Here is a 22410-nt window from a genome sequence, read left to right on the forward strand (position 1 = left end):
TCTTACAATTAGTTGAATATGGAGGTTGCATTGATTCTTTGTGTAAAAATTGATCCCTTCTTGCCTAATTTTCCCAGAATTTCTTCATTAATCTCATGTAAAAAGTGTAAAAATGACTACATGTAAATGGCTTTAATTCTTGAAGAAACGATACGAGAAAAATTCGTGATAGCGATAAAACAAATTTATTGAAAAAATCTTTGCGGCTCATTTCAGTCTTCTGCACACCTTATCCCTCAATGAACTTGTCAGCATCAAAATTTCTACCTTTTTTTATTTTTTACAGCCATTCAAGAGCAGCAATATCAACAACCTAACGTCCTTCTTCCCATACATTAACGTGTACAATATCTCCCAAACTTCTGCAAGGTTGTGTGGCGAGGGTGGGGCACCAGCCACACATATAAATATTAGTTCATGCGCACATTTGAACTCAACTTGAGCATGTGATTGACTCAATAAATTCTAATATTTAAGTTAATTCGATATTTTTGGACTTTTGGATTCGATTAATTCATATCGTGTGAAGTAAGAACGAGTAATTTAAACTGTGTATGTCTCTCTCATTTCATTCCAAATTATTCGTCAAATCTACCAATATGAAATGGTGATATAATAAATCCGTGTGCGTCCTCAGATTGTCCAGAGTAATATATATTACAAAAAGTCAAAGTCTTGCTTGCTCTCTTCAAGGAATAACAGGCTTCCAGTTTAAATCCTCCAGACATTCGTTACGTTTAATCAATCATCGCAACATTTTTAACGAACCTGGCGGATTTTTCTCATTTTTTTTCTTAACTTTTAATTTAGTACGTTTTTTCCCATTGATCCCAAATACTAGCCGCGTCCTCCTGATGTGGTCAAACTAAATCAGAGGAACTCCTGTCTCCTGACTTTTCATTATATTTTCCCGCAGTCTGTCTTATGAATACTAATTTGTTTGAAGTAAGCTCCATTTTCTTCGGATTTGTCTCCATGACAGATTTTTATGTCAGAGGAATGCCCTTTTATTTGACCTTCTTTGAAATAATTAAGTTGTTGCCATATATTTCATTATTAATATGTTATCTTTTCTTTTTGTACCGAAACTTCACTACTTTAAATTTAACGATTCTAATCCACAGCCTTTATTACTACTAAGATATTTAGAATAAATCGTTAAAGAGTAACTCGCTATCAACCGGTGGCTTCATTTCTCTCTCTAAATCAATGTCGTCTGCGATTAATCTAAGATTCCTGCTGACAGCGGAACTTAAGGAAACATATGTTTAACAAGAAGAGTATAGGAGCATTATAAATCTTACTTTTTGTGCTCCTGAATAAATTTCTACCTCTAATGTACTCAGTCTGTCAATGACTGTACTTTGTTCACGATTAAAAAAGTATTCCCTGATCAAGTCAGTAACTTTCTTGACAACACCAAACTATCTTATTTTGTGTATTTATTTCTCGGGAGGGACTTTCGGAAGGCTTTCTTGAAATCTAAAAATGTAGCATCTAATTGGATACTCCCTACCCCTGATTTCACGCTATCATCAATAAAATGAGTTATATTCGCATAATCTGCCTATCCTAAACCTCACTGTTTACGAAAGACTACGTGCCTACTGCCGAGAAAAGCCATCACATCACTAAGAATTATATTTTCAAGGATTTCAAAGGTAACTGTTGTTAAATAAATCGGTATTTGTTTTATGGGGTTTTCCCTATCGCCGCCTTTGTAAGGTGGGGTTATATGGGACAGTTTTCAGTCTCACGATATTAAACCTTTTATCTACTTGTCTTTAAAAAGGCTTTTAAACAAGTGCAAAGTCTATTGAAACTTCCATCAGTATTCTAGTGGGGATTTCTTCAGTACTTGTACTTGAATTAGTTTTATATTTCGGAGCTATTGGTACTTGACATAGCACCAAACACTTTTGAATCCGTTGTCGTCTCATTCATAAGGAGTACTACTGAGTTATAACATAAGTGCGATGAATAATCCACCGTTCTACTAGTCTATTAGGTCTGTCTTTTCGGTAGATTATGAAAGCTTTCGGAAAAACCTCTGTCTACCTATGTCATTTGTGAGCAAACTAATATTTATACAGTCTAACAATTTATATTTTCTCAAAATAGGAATCGTTGAGGAAAATCATTATGTATATTAATTCAACGAAAGGAAATTTAATGGGCTTCGGGATGATTTGAGACTCAATCTGAAAGCATTCGGATCGGGCACTCACAGCGCCAGAGCACTCTTGTCCAATGCTTTTAAATATTATACGTGACGGGGATGGAGATATTTATTCCACATTAATTACGAAGCGATTAAATGGAACTAGGTTAATGTAAACGAGAGGTCAGAGAGGAAGTACGAAGTTACAGAACTCAAATTTGAAAAGGTGTTATAAAAGTTTTTTTCAAGAAAATGCACCGGAAACATCTGTAGGAACATCGCTACTGCCTTGAGCAAGGCTACAAGTGCTACAATTTGCAGCTGGTAGCAACTCACGCCCCATGCGGCAATCTTCACCATCTGGTTGACCTAGGGAACCCCGCCACCTGGTATATACCGCGAAGACCATAATCCAGCATCTCTCACCCGTTGGGCCCTAAGTCGTATAGGAGACATTTTAAGCAGGACATTAGAATTTCATGCTACTATAAGTTCCTCCCTTCCCTGTTTCCGTGCGCTGACGGCTTTGCCTAGGTAGTAGCCTCGGAGTAGGGGTAGGACTGCAGATGAGATGGTGCTCTCACCAAAAAGCATATGGTACCTGTTGGAGACGGGAATTGGATCTTATTCCATAGATAGCAATCCCCACCGCGGCTAAATTTTCCTTTCACTTCGTGAAATGACGATTCAGTCGTTCGATCTAAGGAGACGCAACACTCTTTCTATTGGGTAAGGGACACCAGGTAGGTCTGTGATCACCCAGACGCTTCTTGCATTCGAGCGAATATGTGCATCCCTTTCAACACGGCGGTCTTTCGAATTCCAACCCCGAAAGCAATCTCTCCTGGGAAAAGCCACCCCGCCGTCGATCTTTGATAACCGTTGATGCACAATTCTCTCCAACACATCTACGCGAGCTCTAACAGCCGCACAGTCACTAAGATTTTCGACCCTGTTAACTGGAGGTCTACGCAAAGCCATCGCAACCTGTATCATTTAGCCGAAAAAAGAATGTTCAATTCTACGAATCTAAAGCTTCCGGGAATTAAAAACTTCTTGTCACCTGCTGCTTTCCAACCAATACAAATGTATAGCATTATCAAAGACCCCTTCTACGCTTAACGTAACACCAAATTGCCGTTTAGTTTTTTATTATTATCATTTAGCAAAAAAGGTATAACAGTGACCTTTTTTGGATTTTAACAGTAGAAAAAGTGCACATAGGTAATGTAGTAAAATTTAAAAATGTTTTTTTCACGGACCGCACAGGAATAATAACAAACTCTACTTTTTAAATCTCATTCGTATCATTCAGGCAAAATGAAATATTTTTACCTCTCGAATTACACATCGGGATGAAGAATTCCCATCGATTACGAGAGCGTGCAGTGGCACTGAGGATGAGAAAGGTTTCGCCCCGTGAATTTCAAGCATTGGAATTTCCCGGCGAATATTGAATTATTGCATCATTTCTATCCACAGAAACCGCGCGAAAAGAGTTTCCGAGACGAGAGCTTCCGAATATATTTCACAAGAATGGCGCAAACTTAAAAGGCGGCGGACCGCAGGACCGTCCAATCCCGTCGTGCTGAGGTGGGTAAAACAAGAAAGCGGAGCATCCAATTTTATCCCTGAGACGTCCATATATCAGCAAAATACAGTGCAGATACATACACATATATATATATATATATATATATATATATATATATATATATATATATATATATATAAAATTCCACACCGAAGATAGTCTCCATCCCGAAGGTCACGAAGTGGATTTATCCTTTACACGGAATTTTCCATAAATCTGCCGCACAGCATGGGATACGTGTTAAGGGAAGTCGTCGTTTCAAGATGACAAGAAAAAAAAAGATAAAAGTTTTCGAGGAGAAATAAGTGCCCAAATCTCCATGGTAACCGAACAGCGACGACCGGACTGTTTTTCTCAGGGTTCGGCGCCGTGGTCTACAAAGTGCGCGATAAATCAGGGCACACGTGGAAGAAGGGGGTTGATGACAGAGGCGGTCAAGCTGTTTTGTTCCCGGAAGCGGCATGCGCCACTGTCTTTCGGCAGGTGGTACCGTTCGGATGACTTGTTGAGATGGATCTTGGGGTGGTAGGTGCCTACTCGAGAATGCTGAACCAAAAGAATTTTTTTGCGAGAGCGACGTCTGCGAAATTGCGCTCAGGGCCTACGTTTCAGTTCAAAATCACATTTTTTATAACTATTTTCTCCCACGCATTCCCGACTTAAAACTCGAACGCAAGTACGGAATCAGGACCCTTAACCGGTATAAATCTATCGAAACTTGATGTGAATATCGCACTATGTGTCCAAATTGGAGTGGATCATTCATAAAGCACAGAAATGTTTCGTTTTAACCGGCGGAAAAACTCAATGGTATCAGAGTAACGTCAAAAAACTGAAAAACGTAGACGTAGGGGGTCAAACAGCTTAAAATCGTAGGCGTAGTCTTCTGGTACCATTAGATACCTGAAGATGACGTCTATGGATCAAAACTAGTTGTAAACGGAATAATAGTCCGTGGAAAATTGCATGGTGTCCCTCTTTCTTTAAGAACAACATTTCTAAAAATCTCAAAATATATTATTTCCAAGATGATGGCATCAATTTTTTAAAAATGCTATCAGAGATAAACGTGCTCGCAGTAACTCAGAAATATCATATAAATATTTTTTTGCGAAATGAATAACTGAGCCAAATTTTCATTCCTGAGAGGAAGTCTCTATCTTTGTCAAATGAAAAATTCCCTTATCTTCCCCCCGACTTCCTCCTCTCGTGTCTTCTTACAAATTTGGGAGAGATTCCGAGCAAGTGGATATCCCTCAATCTTTATATGTAAAATATTCCTTCCGCGGAGGAGTGTCGGACAGAATTCTCGAAACGGCAGACACAAAAGCTTCATACAAAAGCTCTAAAGTTCTCACTTATCGTTATTACATACTACGTACGGTTTGAGGAACACTCAACTCTCCCAATCTCACTTGTCAGGCTGTGAATGTTAAACATAATACCTATTAATATTTAAAATTTATCTATTTACAATTTATTTATGTTTACCAATTACTGTAAACCCAAAAACACGATGCAAACTAAATTAAACTATTCTGCTGACTTAAAGAGTAACTCCGATTTTCGTATTCCAAAATCAAGGTGGAATGCATTCCTAAACTATAAAACCAATACTATGTGCGTGAAAATTCAAAAGAATATACACAAATAAGTCACCATAATAAAGGCACTTTTTTGTTTGAAGCTGTGCAAGACTAATGGAACGTTGTTATGATGAATTCATGGTGAATCCAGGTCAATATGGGAACTAGGCTAAATATTTCTTACGGAAAAAGGTAAATTTCCAGATTTAGTATGCACACAAAATTGGAATTATGTCACAAATATGAGGAATTTATAAATTTATTGCTATTCCCATTTTATTACGCTAGGATAAATAATGAAGATATGGTTGATGAACATCAACAGTCTACTCGACAATTTTAGAATGTTATTTTTCCGTAAAAAGATAAGGGATTAAAATGATTGCCAACGAAGGCCCCAAGGAAATAATCTTCTCTTACTCACCAGAATAGTTTGAGGTCATTATTTTATCTAAATAATTCTAATAATTCCATTGATCTTCCGGTAAATTCCTCGTATTGTGTGGATGTAACATTACTTCAAATTTAGATACCTTAGTGCATGTGATCCGTTGTAAAAATTATTTTCCATAATTCATATCATTTAACTTTTTTATGAGTTTCCATTTCTGAATTAAAGTTTAATTTTGACGTTGCATGCCTGGCTTGAAATCATTCCCGATCACTGATTCAAGTGACGGCTTGCAGTGCGCCTTGTACTAGATATTTATTTATTTATTTTATTTTATTTACACAATTACGTTGCAATTAGGCAAATTTCCTGGTGGCAACGGTCAGGTTAGGTCAAAGATAACTACTAACAACGAAAATTACATACGAACACATAAAAACAGATAAGAGACAAAATATTTTTACATAATGACACTTCCACATCACATACAAACAAACTTCCACATCACATACAAAATGCCGTCCACATCACATACAAACAATATTTTCAAAACTACAATGAAGTTTATTACCCAGTGGCTACTTTACATTTCAACTTAAAACTTCTAAAATTGGATGGAAAGGGCTCAAACAAACCTCCAGGCAGCTGGTTCCAATTAATAATAGTTCTATTTAAAAAAGAGTATTTTTTCTTATTGGTTTTTTGAGTCCTTATTTTTATTTTGTGGCTATGGTCGTTTTTTCCCTTAAAGTTAGGCTTTTCTATCCCTTGCCATAAATCTTCCCACGCTTCGTCCTTTTTAGCAATTCTATACATCGCGCCTAAACTACTCCTTTTTCTTCTATTTTTAAACTCTCCCATTTCAGTACATCTAACATATCCGTGACACTATCTGTTCTTTTGTACCTTCCGAGTACATATCTTGCTGCCTTTCTTTGAACTTTTTCTATCTTTTTAATATACCCCACCTCATATGGATCCCATACTATAGAGGAGTATTCTAGGATAGGGATAACCAGTGCCTTATATGCTTTTTCTTTTGTGGTTACGCTACTTCCTTTTAAATTTCTCATCACCTAATGCAATACTTTAAATGCCTTCCGTGTCAAATTATCTACTCCCCACCCAAGATCCCTAGTTAAATAAATGCCTAAATATTTGCATTGACTGGTACATGGGATTCTTTCTCCAAAGAGGGTGTAAATTTCCTTTTCTGCATTCTTTTTATTTGAAAATTTTATATGCTTACTTTTACTTATATTAATGCCCATATTATTATTTGTAACCCAGTCACCAAGGCGATCGATGTCATTTTGTAATATTACGTGGTCATTTACATGTTCTATCCGTCTGTATATAATGCAGTCATCAGCAAAGAGTCTTATTTGGGAATGTAAATTGTTTGGTAGATCGTTTACGTATATGCGGCCTGAGGACTATATCAAAGTTAGTCTTTAGGGCGTCAACAGCGAAAATACCTCATAACGTATGCATCATGTACTGATAAAATAAAAAATCCTTCATCACTTCCATTTTTACCGTTATTCAATATTTCCATTTATCCTTACATTAGAATACTAATCCTTGGTGCCATCCATTTGTCTCATAAAGGACACAGGGGAGAATATTTTCATTAATATTTGCTAATCTGTGTTCCCAACGTAGTCTAAATTCGTTCATTCTCTTTCTACTATGCATCCATGCATGTGGGATACTTTTCCATCTATACATCCTTGTATTTTAAAGACTGTGGCTTAAGTAAAATGTTTGCCTTTCGTAAAAATCTTGTTTGCAGTTCGGTATTAATTAAGTTTACTCAATCCATGGTCAACGAGATTTAAGGAAAGACAAAAAACTTTAAAAACGAAGTTAACGATCATAGTAAATACCAAAATGAATCTTTAAAAATGAGATACGCAGAGCAAATTCTTGATTAAAAATATTTTACAGTACTGAAAATTCATTGCTCGTTCCCAGAATTTAATAAATACAAGCTTAGTGGGATAAAATGTGCAGTTATAATAAGGCGAAATTTAATGTGCTTCTCCATTCAATATTCAATAGCGTTCCTCGGCTATTAGTATGAAACCAGCTTATCATGTATAACTTCGATATCAAACTACGGTTTTGGGTAACCGGGTTAGGGTAGCAATCGATGGCTGGTATCCCTGGAAGATCGTATTAATCCATTGGAGCATGCAGAGCCAGTTACCCAGGGATACAGCTGAAGGGATATAGGAAAAGGGTTGGTGGAATTAAAACTTTTTTTTTCAATTTTTATTTGAAATTTTGAGTCACTAAATTGTCTTCATACTGTTTTTGGCGTTCCTTTGATCTTACAGAGGATTCCTTATTTCCCGGGTTTTTTATTTTCCATAAATGTTAAAAGGAGACACACCACCACTCCTCTGACTTTGGCAAAATTCATGAGTGTTTCAGAGCTTAACAGCTCACAATTCAAGCACCAAAATATATCAATATCGAGATATTTACATATTTTCGTTTCAATATAATTTGAATTTCTTTAGGTCCTCATAATGACTGAATTTCTTGCCTTCATATCTTTGAAAAACACTTATATTTCAATGGGCTGAGCGACTGTGTAATGATTGAGCTATAATTTTTCCCAGAGAAAAGGTTCACAGTTTATTTTACTCATTAGGCGACACATATGTAGTTTAATTTAGTTACAGGCGGTGTGAATCAAGTCATCAGATGCGTGATGGTCTTCAAAAAACTTGTTTTACATCACAAAGCCTCTAATTTCCAACAGCAACTCTTTGGAATTAGAAATTGTGTCCAAGATTCTGAGTACAATGTCTGACAAATTGAGATGAAAATGCATGCAAACACCAATTTGAATTTTAGATTACGCAAAGAATAGATGCTCTCTTCAGAAATCTACTCCCCTCGTAGGTAACGACAACTCTCGCAAAGCTCTCGTAGTTCATGAGCGATGTGTATACAATACATTTCAAATTTGAAATTCTTCTTCGCGCTTAATTCATGTGCGGCACAAAATATAAATTGTACATCATACAACGTTATTAAAGTACTAGTGTTTTCTTCAGTTTTTCACTGAACTGAAAACATATGCCTTAAGTATACGAAATATGTTCAACTCTACTACCGAAACACACCACAAAGTAAGGTCTGTATTAGGAAACGTAAATTTACTATTTTGGTTTTTTAACTCTTGTAGAAATAGGAGTATTAAATATCACGGCCAATAACTGACTAAAAAAAATAAAAGAAAAAAATACACCGTATTGACTCAACTTACTATGACTATAAATGTTTTCTCTCATTATATGCATCAATTGAAATTATGGAGTTGTAATCATCAAGGGCAATCTTTAGAAGGAGGTAAAAATATTTTGGTTCTATTAGAATAGAAATATCCCCTTCGATTAAGACTCAATGCACATCGCAAATATTAGAGGTCTTGTAACGAAATAACACTTCCACCAAATTATAGACATTGCTTTGGTGAATAAGATAAATTTGGTTGGCTCAGAATCTCCGTTTTTTCAGTCAAAACACTTCGCAAAAGAAGATAAGTTCACTCTCTTTTCACGAATGTTGTATTCATCAAATCATTGCGTATATTCAACATATTCATCATGATAAATCGTCTCTTACCCTGAGGTAAGTGGAGATACAACTGAACTTCTTAACTGCTACACGGAAATGCTGTTTAAAACATTCACATTCAGCATCGATGCACATTCCTTTTCCCATCAGCTGTTCTCACAACAGAAATTTTCCGAGTTTGCGGGTCTCATCAGAAATATTGTAGGGAAAAAAACATTTCAAGCACTTTTGGTTAATATATTACATCAGCAGGTATACGTATAGTATAGTCATGTAACAAAGGAACAAGCTTTTTTAATGAGAGTATTATTTGAAATTATTGGAAAATAATCATACTTAAATGTGAAATTTCTAAAGTCGATTTATTGAAAAAAAAGCAACATCATCCGTAGCGGTAGGGGACCGCTTACAAAGCAGATGAGGGACACATGACCCTCCACTGACCTAGGGCACGCTCATATTGCAACACATTCTGTTATTACATTATCGCCGAAGGGATGCACGGAAGGAGATGGGTGACACGTTTACGGACCTCCGTATTTTCCCGTAACCTGTGGAAGGGTGATGACTAGGGATTCATTTTAAATTAAATCCCTGAGCCACAGTGCCTGCAGCTGTGATTTCCCTCGTTATCACCTCGAGAATCATAGACGTGTGCAACCCCTTTCCAAAACTCCTCCTCTCAAACCTCGAACGGGGGCACTAATTATCACTGAGGTGCTTATATTTTATTTCAAACACCATTGTAATTTTTATTATTACTACAATCAGGTATAATTTTAAAATTTTTAATCACTAATTAATGAAGCGTTTGATGTGCGATAGGGAGGTGAAGAGGCGGACAGATAGAAAGAAGACTTGTGTCCTTGTGACTTCCCTAGCGGGGAATCCATTCTAAATTACTTCGGCGTAATTAATGGCGGAGCACATTCAATTCATCCTACTCTTTGCATTTTAAGGCTTTTCGAGGGCAACGGAACGAGCGACCTGACCCGCATCTTTTTACTTGAGCCATTAATATGGTAATGGAGGAAGAGCCTCCTACCTTAAACCCCCCTCTCCCCAGGATTCCCTTCCACCCCTCTTTAGCCCTTCCACTCAGTCTCCCTACCGAGGCCCGTCACTGCCTTTCTCTCCCACGATCCCTCTCTTACTCCAGAACCTAGACCCACCCCCGCGGGCCCCAAAGCACCTCCCACCACTCACCCCCCCTCTCCCTACCAAACCTTACCCTTGCATAATCGCTTCTAAGGCCCTCTCCCTTTTCACTCTTCGCTGGCCGCTTTGGGATCTTCTTCACCCCCCGCCCACCTCCGATGGGGCCTCCTCATCTTCCTCTCCCCCATTCCTGCTCTCTTTATCTTCACATCCCAACACTCACTTTTTTTCTCCCGAGTACGTACTTTTTCTCCAATTTCAACCCTCTTCTCTCCCGTTTTTCTCCATCCAAATCTACCTGTGTTCTACCTCCTCGTCGCTCTCTCTCCTTCTCCCGCCTAACACCTCGCGGAGATAGCCTCGTCCATTCCTCTCTCCCTAATGCCTCCTCCGCCCATCCACCGACCTCTGGCCCACCCCCACGAAAAAAGCGCTATCTTCCACGCAGTTGCCGCCCTTGCTATCATGAAAAAAATTCGCGTCCCCATTAACCTCAGACTGGGAGACACAGCCTCCCCATTTCCAACCTCCCCGTATAATGCGACTGTAGAAGTGTTGATGCCTTCAATAATTTATTAATTTAATTCTTATTAGCGGGATCGTAGTCTCCGTCGATAAATTTGCAATGCATTTTTTCTCACCCACCTCTTCCACCCTGGCGAAATCTATTGAGAGGGAATCTTAGTGCAAATTAAGAGGGGCTCGGTGCTAGGAGAAAGTAAAGGATCGGGAAAATTTGCGAATAACTTTGCAAAATAATTGTTGCCCAAGACAGACGCTGAACAAGCATTAGAACATCGTATTATTTTCAATATATCTCCTGTTTCTTGCATTCCTCTCAAAAATTCAACTATGATATGTAGTAGCAATATATTTTCTAAACGAGAATCGCTTTAAAAACTGAGGTAAATCTTTTATTTTTAACAGATATTTATGTGTTCAGATAAGGATGGGAGATTCCGCGACGGTCACTTTTACTGATTCCACCGCTGATATGCAACGAAAATATAGAAATTCAGAATGCGTTCGGAAATAGTGGAGATCCAGGCTCGAATCTCAGGCAATACGAATGATTTTTACGTTGTTAAATGATTGCATTCAGATTTTAATGCTTTTAAAAAAGTAATTTACACTGTTAAGTGATTAACCATAATCGATTTAAATTTTTATCCGAAATAAGAAATATCTTTGAGTGGATGATACCGAGATAATATATAACACGCAAGTCTATGTTTTTGTAAATGTTTGACAACTTAGGTGAAAACCTGCCGTGAAAGCGGTATTTTTCTCAAATAAATAAGAGTCAAAATTCAATCCTTCTTAATAACATGGTGAACCGTTTGTTTCCTCTGAAATGTATGACAGTCACATAGTCGGAATAGCACGAAATACAAAATAATCACTCTTTCTGCTTCTACAGTGAAAATGCAGTAGGATAGCCGCGAAAATCATAAGCTACCAAATTCGAAGCCCGATGGTACGTGAATATGTTTTCGCATGTCTGACCCATCAAATTGCCCAAAGAGGTCACGAAAAGTAAAGTTCTCCAAGTCTTACCGACACATTTCAATTTGAATCCAAATGAATCCATTCCAATTCCCTCTCTCGCTTGCAATTCACTCGACCTCTATCACCATTCGCCAATCCTTTTCTGTGCTGTTTAATCCTTTTTTCTGTGGGTCCTCTGTAATTTACCTGATTATGACTTTGTAAATCGAAACCTAGGTCGTGTATAGTAAAATATATACGGAAGAACAAAGTATTTTCTTTTCCGATGTTTATCCTTTTTCTTAACTGGCCCTTGCTTTCTACCTAAAATCCTCTTCTATTTTTCACTTCTCTCTCTTCTCTCCTCACTGTAACCCGAGCCATCTGAACCCATTACATCCTCCCACATCCCTGCCAGTTCCCATTCTACCTCTTTCCTTTCTGATTCTCTCGATGTGGGAGTGTTGCTACCTTTCCTCGCAACTGCGTGCCTTCTTCTGTCCTTAAACACCCTCTCTCGCTCAAATTACCAAATTCGATGCCAATTTGTAAACAATTTCACCCCAGTGCCGTGCCAATTACTCTATGCTATTGCTAGCGTTCTTCCACGCAATGGAAGGTGTATTGAATTCCCAACTCGAGGAGCCTGGTGCGGTTTCCCAGTGGTGAAAGGCATTTATATGAGGCATTACATCCGCTACTTGTTTTTCAATTAATCTGTCCACATTCCATCACAATGGTCAATAGAAGTTGAAACCACCTGGAGTCTTTAGGGGAGAGGAGAGGGTTTAGGTTAAATGAAAGGCAAAGTTAGGATTTTTATCGATGATCCTCCTCGTCTATTTATAATCCCTCATTTTCCCTTATCACATGACTGTCGCAAATAAATATAAATAAAAGTATTCCCTTTACGGAAGGACATTCAGTGATTCATAGTTACGATACATAAAAATTTAATTGCATTCTATGTTTAACGTTTTTCTCCTCACCCTTACTCTTGGGTAATTTAAATTCTAATAACAGTCACCATATGAATTTCTCCAGATACGAAGGCAGTGCTTTTATAACGAGCAGTAATTAGAAAGATAACTTAGTTTGAGAAACAACTGTCTTAACTCGAGTGAAAATATCAATCCAGCAATGAACATAGAATTGAAAGGACAAGGAGAACACCGCAACGTTTTTGATAGTTTTTTCATACTATGTTACCATCAGTAAAGAAAATCAAAGCAAGCACTCTCGTACTTTTTAATTCAGAGTATAATGAAATTGTTGCGAAATATTTTCTCCCATCTGCGGTTTTTATTGGTGGCCTTAAAAGAGTGAAATATTTATTTTTATGAAATTTAATTTTTATGTCCCCTTTAAATGTATGTATAGGTTTGTGGCAATCGTCACGTATAGAAATACAAAGACTAGAAGTTATTCATTTGGCTGCTTCTATTTTCAAAGAATAATTCTCTCTTCAGACTGATATTGCCATTCGTAAATCTTAATTCTTCTTTTGCCGAAGTTAATTCATTCCTTGCAATCATTGATTGTTAATTTTCCATTACTTAAATACCTGAGATTGACTAGGGTCTCATGCTATATTTATTACAAATTTTAATGCAATTAATTCTAACTTTCCTTCGTCAACCATGATGTCAAATTTAAATAGCTAGTTATTTTTAACAAATATCAGTCAATTTTTTTCTCTTCGTTAACTTCAAATTTCATGACTTTTTTAACTTTATTGCACCCTTGCATTAGCTATAGACTGCAAATTTGATACAGTTTTCAACTTTATTTCACCATTTCCTTGACCAATCGTTAAAAAGCAGAAAGAAAACAATGGATCGGTTTCTATTGAGATAATCTCTCTTCCTTTTTCTCTTTCATCACCTCGATCTTTTTCTCAGTTTCTTTCGCCAACTCATACATCATTGGTCTCCCAAATATCTTTTCAATTCCTTTCCAATCCTCCCAAATCTCACCAAATTTTTCGTTCCACCCTCCCCAAAATCTCCCGCCTTGCTGCTTTTCCCCGCCCACTTTCCCAAGAGCATTGCATTTCCTTTCCAAGGCATTCACTGCGCATTTTTTTTAATTTGTTTAAAATGTATGTAGGTTGAGAAAGTTTTAAAAGGCCAGGAGGGACTAAATTTCTCAATGAAAATGAATGCGTCACTATCTTTGTCCCCCTCTTTCCTTCCGTCTTCCTTTCTTTTGGTCTCTTGCCTTCCCTTAATTTTCCCATAAGTCTTCCATCTTCCCACCTTTTCCCCATATACCCCCCTCAATTACTCCCCCTTCTTTCCCTCTCCCTCGTACTGCTTCTATATCTCTCTTTCTTCCTCTCTCTATCTCTTTCCCCCTCCCCCACCCACAACACCCATCGCACCCCACTCCCTATCCTCCCGCTCACCCAATTCCTTTACCTCATCCTCTCCTCTCTCCCCTTTCCTTCCCCTTCGACCCCTTCCACCGTCCCGTGCACGGTTTAATTCCGAATCCAAGCATCGCAATCTCTTAATGCGATTGCTCCCCCTCCTCTACCCTTCCCTCACTCGCTCCCTCCCTTACGTCCCACCCCCTCCTCCTCAGTCTCCCTGCATCCTCCTCTCACTCCTTCCCTACGCAACTCTCCCCTTTTCCCACAAAAATCCTTCCCAATCCACGCCGAGTGGTCTCCATGGTTACCCCCTATTCCTCCCCCTTTTTCCGACCTCCAAAGAGGAGCGGAGTGGGCTCCGAGGAAAATGAAAACTCTTCTTCATATCCCTCGCTCCCTCTACCAATCTCTGTCCCTCCCGCGTAACTCTTTCCCGTGTAACTTTCCTCCTCTCTCAAGTAACTCTATCCATAATCTACTTAAGCCTGTTTCTCTTACATGTAACTCTCTCTCTATCATATGTAACGCCATGCAACCCCATTTCTCTTCATCTGTCTCTCCGACGTCTCTTCCTCATGTATGAATTGTCTTTCTATTCCGTGTAATTTTCTTTCTCTTCAATGTTACACTCCATTCTAAATAACTATCTCTCAACCTTGTCACTTTCTCCCTTTCTCTCAAAGATAACTGTCACGCGTAACTGCCTCATTTTCTATGTAACCCTACTTACCTTCCGTGTAACAATCTCGCTCTTATGCCACTAATTCTCTTGCATGTCAATTTCTCACTCCAACATTACTTCCTCTCTCTCACACATATAATTCTCTTTTTATTCCATACTTCCTTTTTCTTCCATGTAACGCTCTCACCCCTACGTAACTTATTCTCTTCATGGTCGATTTCTCTCTCTAATATTACTTCCTCTTTCTCTCATGCAATGTTCTATTCCATATTTTCTATTTCACTCTTTTATGGAACTATCTCTCTCCCATGTAACGTCTTTACACTCAAGTCAACTATATTTATACCGCAAGCAAACCACTCTCTTCCTGGCAACGCTCTCTCTCTCTCCCTCTCATGTAACGCTCTTCTACAACACAGCTCTCTCTTCCAAAGAGCTATCCATCCTTCCCTCATGTAACTCCTCCACGCTCTCTCTCTCTCACTCTCTCGGCTTTTGCTCTCTCTCATTCAAAATCTATAGATAAAAGCAACCAGTACCAGACGAGAGTAGAGAGCTCAAGCAAAAGAGTTTGAATGAATCGTTCCTCTTTTTAATACACCGACTCCTCCCTTCCGAAGGAGTTCTCTCTTGGGCCCATCGCTCTTCGAGGGACTAATGGAGTGACAATCGCCGTGCTCCGTCGGCCTCACCGTGAATCTCCTCCCTTCTTTACCTCCTTGTGCAAAGCCCTCTTCTTCCCACCCTCATCAATATCCCACCCACCGACCCCACACACTAAAACTCCAAGGAACTCTTCCGAAGTAATGGAACTAATTGTCCCGTAAGAAGTTTCTGGAGCCTCTTCGTGGAAGTATATATCCTTCGCCACGAAAAGAACGGGGATGTAGGGTGCGAGGTGGTATTCGGAGCCTAGCGGAGCGCCAGAGGGGCTGAGGGGGGAAGGATGTGGTGTGTGGTGGCGTGTGCCTGATCCCTTAGGGACGAGTATTATTTCTGACCCCGTAGTAAGTGGTACGAACACAAACCCTTTATCGAGGTTCCCCTACAAATTATCCTTTTATATGTTCCCCCATTGCTTCCAGGAATGCCCAATCCCCACTTCATTCGCTCATTCTTCGTTTCACGGGAATTTCCAGCTCAAATTTCGGCCCCGCCGCCGCCGCCGGTCGCGTTGGTTAAATTCATATGAAAACTCCTTTCCTCTCCTCTCCTCTCCTCTCCTCTCTCTCTCTCTCCCTCCTCAAACCTCTCACAAACACAACGACCGAGCCACACCCTTCGGCCCCTCCCCAGGGCGCCGACGATAGCTTCGCGATTTCGCGAGGGATAGTATGGAATAATACGCTAACGTGGGCGGAATTTACGTAACACGAACCGATGTCTTTTGGGTGAAATTCAATTTTAGGAGCAAGAGGGCAAATAGCGTCATTTCATGCTGAGGGTTGGAAAGTTTGGCTCGCGAGCTTTCGCATCGGGGTAATTTTGCAGGAGAGGGGAATAGATAGCGATCAGGCACAATCTGCCCGGTTTTAGCTACATCCCTATTTTAGAGCTGTATGTATATATAAATGAAAAAATACATAAATTAATGTTAACATAAATGGTAACTAACTACTCACTGCATGGAATACATTCAAGGAATATAATAAAAAGATAACACAGAGTGTCTTTTATCGATAAAGTTAATAAACGCAACAGGATCCTCTGTAGAAAAGGTACCACCGACGATTTAACCTTTTCGGTTAACTTAATCAAAACTTAATCGTCGTCTTTAACCACTTTCAATTAACCTCGGCTAATAATTAGCGTTAATTTTAATAAGCCCGAGTAATAAAGCTAGTTTTTGTGGCATAAAATTTATCAAAATTCTATTTGTATTCAATTCAAAATATTCATTCTCAAGGCCACTTAATACTTTTTAAGTCCGCAGAATACGTTATTTCATTGTAATCTGGGTCACTAAAAAATGTTTGCACATTTACTTCACAAAAATTAAATGTATAAACTACGGAAATATGTGGGCAAAGGTTAAATTAAAAAAATTATATAAATAAAATAGCGAATGAACTCGATGATAAAACAGCTTTTTGCTTACTGTAAAGAAATTTCATTCACAAAATCGAATAATTGGTAATGAAATGTACTTAAATTTGGAATTGGCGCGTTATGGTTATTTGCATGGTTAAAGCAATCTAATAATAGATCAAATATTAAATTAGCAATACTACAGCATGTGAGTAATTTTCCGAGGAAATGGGTAAAAACAGCTTTTTTATTTAAATAACACAATTTCAAAAATAAAGATTCCCTTAATATTAAGTTTAAATGCAAACATATCACCTAGCCTACCCAGATAACCTTCCTAGCCATTTTAATTCCAGCAGGGACTATATTTATTAAATATATAATTTAACAATTTTATATTGTAAGTTTTTCTCTCCTTTTCTTAAAACACAACTCAGAATTGATTTTTTTTGGCACAGTTTATATATTCTCACGGCGTGGAGGAAATTATCGTGAGAATTTTAAACAGGAATTCGAATATTGTACTCAAATACTATAGCACAATTACTACCATTTATGGGTAGAAAAGTCACGATTGCAATTTAAAGTAGTCCATGTCAAGAGGAAAAATTGTTGCCCTTTATTCCTGGGATTCACATCCTTTAAGCATTTTACATTAATGAAACGGCTATAAAGACAGAATTAATCAAGATGGAATGTTAACTACAGGAAAGAAATGATAAATTTATTCTTATGAGTAGAAATTAGACTATTTTCAAATTTTCAAAAATCTCATTGTATTATTTACGCAAAAAAATTAGAAGAGCTTACATAAATACACTGCTTGTATTAATGTATTTTAAACAAGTCTTGGATTAAAACCATTGCATACTAGTGGTCAATATAAATTTGTTGGCACTCTTATTATCCTATTTCTGACTCTTTTTAGCCTTTTAGTTTCCTTGAAAAACTTTTTAATCAAACATCCATCCTTAATCGATTTCAGGTATCATAAACTTAAGTCTTTCTCCCTTTTGTCCATTATTTCTTTCACAAAGTTAGCACTGAATTCTATATTTCTTAAAATATGTCCATCCCAGTTTGTTCTTCTTTATGTTACATCATTTCATAACTTCCTTCTTCCTCTCACTCTGTTTTGGGCCTCTTCATTACTTATTTTAGCCATAAAAGAAATGCTTTCAAATCTTCTCCAACACAACATTTCAAAGGGCAAAGCTTCTATTCTGTTATTTTTTCTTTTGCCGGCTCTCCATTTCTCTGAACCATAAAAAGCTATCCACATGACCAAGCTTTTCGAAAACTTCTTCCTAGTTTCCCATCTAGCTAATGTTTCTAGATGTAATTAAGAATTTAGCATTTTTCTCATTGAAATCAACTTTTGATTCTCTCCCTCTATTATATATATATATATATATATATATATATATATATATATATATATATATATATATATATATATACATATATATACATACATATATATACATATATACACATATATACCATATATGTGTTTGTGTGTATATATATATATATATATTTTATATACACACATGTATAAACCGTTGTATGTGTAACACATATGGAAATATTTTAGCCTTAAATACACACTTTTGTAATCTTCAGTTTTTTCTATCTATTACGATATTTTTGCTTTAAGTTTTAGCTGTAGAATTATTTTTTTTCATTTCTATATTAAATTCTTCTTTTATTTTTTTATTCGTTATTTCTACAGCTATTTTAAAAAGTTATATGGCAATATAATCTGAAATTCATTGCGTGTTGGTGCATTTTCCATTCTCTTTCACTTCTTCCATGCGCCTTTCTACAAATTCCTGGAAATCTTTTTCGAAAAAGTACTGTTACCACCAAATAGTACTGTTGATAAACTACTACTACGATTCACATTCTAATGAATTTTGGTTGATATACTAATATTTCCTTCAATTTATGAGATGTAGTTCACATTTATGTACCTGTAGTCCATCTCTTTCAAGTTTTACCTGGTTATACCATTTAGCAGTACTAAACCCTTTTTTACATTTGTAAGAGTGATAAATCAGTTAACAGTTATAAATTATAATGATAAGCCTGAGGGTAATATAGTTGTTTTGCATCTACCTCATCCAAACTTTTAAATGTAGTCTGTTTGAAGTATTAGTGTGAACACAATTCTTGAAAATGATTTGGATTCATGTCATACCAATTTTTAAATTCCGGCGTTCTTTAAATTTGTCTCTGCTTCTTTTTTGGGGAATCGCTACCATAGCACTGTTGTCATAATCTTTATAAATATAATTTGTTACACCTTTTTTAAAGATGAATGAATATCCTGCAACTTTTCCATTAATTTATCAAGGCATTTCTATATTAATTTGGATATACGCTCCTGTCCTTGATGGCTTCAATTTTTAAATGAATTTACCATGCTTTGTTTCGTCTCTATGGTTAAGCAGCTTCCTATTTTATCATCTTATGCCGATTTAATTTCTATCCCTTAAACAACGTTACTGATCATAGCACTTTTTAATATACCACGTAACTATTTCAGGGTCCATATTTTGGCTACGTCATTACCCTCTTGTATTGTCCGTCGCCATTTCCTCTGCCATTTTTTTACGTACTTCCGTTCGTTAATGTTTCAATTTATTCATTCGTAAGATATCTCCCTCTTTCTATTTTCGGCTTTTTTTAACTTTTGCAAAGATTATATTGATATTATTACCTGCGGTACCCTCTGAATAGAATATAATCTACTTGGTATTCATTCTAATCAAATATTATTTCTCGCGCATATCGAATTCTTGAAATCTTCATTTTGACCTCACAGTCCAAACTTTCCTGTTATTTTCCCCTCATCTCCTCTTATATTACAGTGTTCCAATCGCCTCCCAATACTTTAACCATAAAATTACTTCTTTGAATTGATCAATAGAGTCTAACATGAATTAAATGTGGAATTGCAAAAAATGCGGCAAAGTTAAATTGAGTATATAAATATCCCCCTTAATCAATCCACCTCTCGATTAAATTCCCGATTGCTATCCCTCTTCTGCCTTTCTAAACTAAGGATGATTCTAGTGCAGCTAATTCTTAATTCTCCAGTCCACATATCTCTTCTGATCTCCATATGTCTCAGTTGTACTTCAGCACCGAATGGTTTTCATCGCAGTTTTTCCTTTTCATCTTTCCTTCTATAACCGTCGAAAGAAATCTATTGTGGCTCAAAATATTCCTTATTGGTTTATATCTTTCTCTTTGCAATATCTCAAAGACATTTCTTATTTCTTCCCTCCCCCACAACCACTACCAGTCGAGCTTTCTCCTGTAGTTACTTGATCCCTCCTTTTCATTTTTTTTTCGATATCCAAATTTCTATTGCTTCCAATATTCATAATGAGAGCCATTTCTTTTTCCGATTCCCCGCCATAAAGTGCTCTGGGCACTCAAAACTTAATATTTTCTCCAAAAATGCTGCCTGCCAGAACAGAGGAGAAAATGAGTCATTTTTTTAAATAATCGAAGTCGGATATCTGAAAAAAATATATGAATGGCAACATAAAAATTAAGGTTGGCTGAGTGACAGTCCATAACGGTACCAAAACCACAACTTTTGCATTAAATATTGCAACATCATAGTTTTGGCTTAACTTAATGATCTACATTCGCTCTCTAAAATATCTTATAATCCCGGGGTACGCTATGATAATTTTCCTGATCGACTTTGTAACCTAAATAAATATTTTTCCGATTATTCTAATTTTTCACTAAACATGAAATGTAAAAGAGAATCATCTCATTGCAAATAAAATTTGCTGAACAATCTTTTGCAGTTCCTAACAGTTGCAAGTCCAATAGAATACCTTATTTTAATAAAGAAACAAGTGAATTTAAAAAAAGAAAACAATCGATGTTTATACTATATATCATCATTAAATCAAGGACCATATACAGACTCTAGTCTAACCTGAACTTGAAGAAATTAAACAGGCGAAAAGGGATAGTCAATACGTATTATATTACTTAAAAATAGTTATCCACGCATCATCTTTTTATAAAGCCGAGGCAAACAAAGGCAATTTACAACTGCAACTTGATTTCAATTAGCCAATTTCGTAGTAGTAGTAGTAGTTTTTAGGGGAGGCGACCGAAAGCTAAGGTCATTTGTGCCATTGGGGATGGACAGGAAAGGATGAAGGGTGGAGAGAAACCCGGCGTCGGAATTAGCCTACTCTTTACGAAAGGCGCTAAGGGGTCCGCAGTTTAACGTCCCATCCGACGGACGGCGTACTCACTCAAAGTGCCCTCCACAAAGCACCTCAAGTGAGCTTCAAGATACCTCTGAAAAATATTCAACACCGCCGAGATTTGAACCCGGGCCCTCTGGGGGGGGAAGCCAGTACGTTAGCCCCCGCACCATCTCGATCCCCACCAATTTCGTCCATCGTAATTTCCTCGAGAACAATTCTACTGTTTCAACCTAATTTAACTACCGGAAGCTGAAAGAGAGACAGCCATTGACGTTGCGTAGAATGTGAATAGAATATTGTCATTGGCTGAACTAAGCACGGAGAAAAACAAGGGAGAATAAATTCCAAGAAGATAACAAACGCCAATGTGTTGGTGTGTATATGGTGCTACTTTTCACACCAGCTTCCGCCATTATGGGCCAGTGATTCATTTCGCGATGTGCATCCGAAAGAGAAATTCCCCTCTACTCACCCCTTTCCACTCACCGCACCGCGAAAATCCCAGGGCCCCTCATCAAAATGTGGACGCTCCAACACATACCCTCACCTCCTCTCCCCAAAAAACCTTCGCCCCTTTTATGCGCCCGGGTCGAAGATGAATATAAGCCGCTTCTCAGTACATGCATTCATTGCGGCCCTTCTCTCCTCCCACCAACCCTTTCTCTATAACCCACTCCTCCGCTAGCCAGTTTTTCCAACCCCCCCCCACACACACACACCTCACACCCACTCCACCACCTAGCCCTGTCTCTTCCTTTCCCCCTGCCCTTTCTCTCGCCTCCCTCTTCCTCCTCCCCCTATCTTTTCACCGCCCGGCTCAAAACCCAGACCCCATCCCTCAAAATCTCCTGGGAGAGGGGAAAAGAGAGAGAGAGAGACGCGATTAAAATGCACGCTCGCTCAGAGAAATGCAAATACGAGGAACATCTCCAATTCCAGTTCGGCCCTGGGAAGGAGGTGTTGGGGAGCTAAGTGGGGGAGGGGGGGCTGTGGAGTGGAAAGGGTGGGAAGGTAAGGGAGGGGGCGAGGACGGGCAAGGAAGACGGGAAAGGCGGTTGAAATAGTGAGTTCGGCGAAGAAGGGGGTATAGTCTCCCCGCTCGCT

The 22410-nt window shown here is 37.9% G+C and overlaps 1 protein-coding gene across 1 annotated transcript in view; it reads left to right on the forward strand.

Annotated features, from left to right (window-relative positions):
* The window catches only part of LOC139700275 (uncharacterized), a gene marked incomplete at its 3' end in the record, with an annotated part of 566019 nt that overhangs the window by 344316 nt on the left and 199293 nt on the right, over window positions 1-22410 (forward strand). The window lies entirely within an intron of this gene.

This window comes from Hetaerina americana, unplaced genomic scaffold, assembly GCF_022747635.1.
Source record: "Hetaerina americana unplaced genomic scaffold, ioHetAmer1.1.p SCAF_10, whole genome shotgun sequence".
Lineage (NCBI taxonomy): Eukaryota > Metazoa > Arthropoda > Insecta > Odonata > Calopterygidae > Hetaerina > Hetaerina americana.